This window comes from Pteropus vampyrus, unplaced genomic scaffold, assembly GCF_000151845.1.
Source record: "Pteropus vampyrus isolate Shadow unplaced genomic scaffold, Pvam_2.0 Scaffold150, whole genome shotgun sequence".
In the NCBI taxonomy this organism is placed as follows: domain Eukaryota; kingdom Metazoa; phylum Chordata; class Mammalia; order Chiroptera; family Pteropodidae; genus Pteropus; species Pteropus vampyrus.
Genome location: NW_011888931.1, coordinates 3427293 through 3429536, shown reverse-complemented (window position 1 = coordinate 3429536; position 2244 = coordinate 3427293). Strand labels below are relative to the sequence as shown.

The 2244-nt window shown below is 35.4% G+C and overlaps 1 protein-coding gene and 1 long non-coding RNA gene across 2 annotated transcripts in view; one reads left to right on the top strand and one right to left on the bottom strand.

Annotated features, from left to right (window-relative positions):
- The window catches only part of LOC111745249, a 31109-nt gene extending 28881 nt beyond the window's left edge, over window positions 1-2228 (top strand). Inside the window, exon 3 of the long non-coding RNA XR_002782564.1 lies at window positions 1541-2228. This is a non-coding gene — a long non-coding RNA (uncharacterized LOC111745249). The remainder of the gene's footprint in view (window positions 1-1540) is intronic.
- MPP7 (membrane palmitoylated protein 7) overlaps window positions 1-2244 on the bottom strand; it is a 234541-nt gene that overhangs the window by 27535 nt on the left and 204762 nt on the right. The gene's annotated exons all lie outside the window — the stretch shown is intronic.

Here is a 2244-nt window from a genome sequence, read left to right as displayed (position 1 = left end):
AAACCTTCGTGCTGAGGAAGTGGCGGATCAGTACTCCATAAAAATCTGCTGAATGAACATAACTGTAATCTACGCCCAGAAATTAACCTAGAGTAGAAACTTTTAAGATGAACCAATGGCACAAAAAGCCAACTGTGATTCCAATAAAGATCATATTTACCTCATACACAAAGTTTATCGTTTTAAATTCATCACACATAAATTCAATCACTTTGGGGATAAAGGTGTCTATATAAAACCCTCTAAAGCAGACTAATCCTACAAGCCTTCAAAGTTCAACAAAAGCTAAGGGAATTCTAATAAACATATTAACATTTACATTTAGTTTTGAGCTACTTCTCTCTCTGCTTTATGTGGGAGACTTTTTGTTCTGTTGTAGTTCTATGGGAAAATGATGACAGTCTTATAAATGTTTATTCAAACCACCTCTACAAAGCAGTCTTTAGGTAGCATATAAGATTCAGCACAAAAGAGGCAGAATAGTACTTAGTGTTCAAGCTAGAAATGTGAAATATATAGAAAGATTTATTATTAGTTTCCTCTTATGCCACATAACCAGACAGAACAAGTCACAAATTGTCTGAATATTCACAAGATGAATTTTTGCTCTTCTACTGGCTTAAGTTATAAAAAGTGTTTTATAGTTTTTTAACATCAATGCTTTCTCCCGGCTCCCTCCCCTGCAAACACATACAGTATCGGCTTTATTACTTCACTTTGTAAAAAATCAGATTTCATTAAAGATAAAACATGTAAGAGTACTAAATGCCTGACATTTGGTCTTAACAAACTTTTTGGAAAATACTTTTAAATGCGGAATGGAATATAATAGAAACTGCCACTAAGATGTTTTAGTGGCTGAAATGCCGCTTTGAACTCGCACCTTGACAAAATGAAGAGAATATGAAATATTTCTGACCAAGCTCAAAGTCCTCCACTGTCATATTTTTGCCATGTTAACGACTTGGTTGATTTTAATTACTTGAACGTTAAGTCTAAGAATGGAAAGCATGCAATATTGTGGTAAGAATGTAGAAAAAATAATACTATACACCTCCTTAGCAATACCTATCTAACAGTCGCAAGGCAAACACCATTATTCTCAATAGCTCTGAAAACACGGGGGGTAAAAAATGAGGCTTGAGGACCACGATGCTTATGCTCTTCCCATCTTCCTATCCATGTTGTAGGAGTCGAGAAACTATTTCCTAAGTATATGATTTTTACAATCATGAAAAATAAATGGTTAATTCAGGAACAATCTTGACTTTCCAAAATTTGATTCTTTTAGATGATAAACTGCTAAATAATCTAATTTAACTTAAGTGATTTGAACACTGAGGTTCAAAATCAGCAGAAGCCTATTCATGTTTGAACATAGTGGTGCTTATCTGGTTGGTATTTGTAGTCGATAGAGAAGAGCTACTTTTTATTAAAACCTTACTAAGATGCCAGGAATTGGTCTGTCTTTGCAAATATTATTTCATTTTACCCTCAAATGGGCTTAGAAAGCAGATGCTCTATTGTCCTGGTTTTTCAGGTGAAGACACAAAAGCCCAGAGAACGTCTTGAAGGTGCTGGTGTCACGCAGCTACTGAAGAGAACGGGATCGGAACGCAGCCTGTCTTGCCACAGGGACCCACTTCTTAACATCTCTGCTATCCTGCCTCACAAGATATAATAGATGGAGATTTTTCCGGAAAATAAACTCCAAACTTCTAATACTACAAATGTGCCATGCATACAAGTGGAAAGGTTTTCTAAGTGATGAATGACCATGTGGAAGAAAGCAAATAATTGGAAACACTCTGAAGGACAGTCACATACGATGACCTTGGCTGTCACCGAATTCACTACAAAATGTCATGCTGCACAGTCACAGCAAGGATAAGGGTGGGATTAAACAATATTATATTACACTAGCAATTGCTCCAAAATAGGGAAATAAAGTGTTAGGGACTAAAGAATTTCAAATCATTATTTTTCTTATAGGAATTTTGGAATAAAGGCTGAAAATAATAATAAATCAAAACAGTCAGGCCAAATCTAAAATCTCACTGAACAAGTCCTGAACAGTAGATTGACAAAAGCAGAGATTTTTAAAACCTTCGATATAACAGATGATGACAACAAAACAAGTGTGATATGAAAAGTAGAAAAATCAAAATCAATTGCAGCCAGTTTACAACCGCCAACAAAAGAATGTCACAGGAACCGAACACATTCAGAGCAACAAGGCTTTCC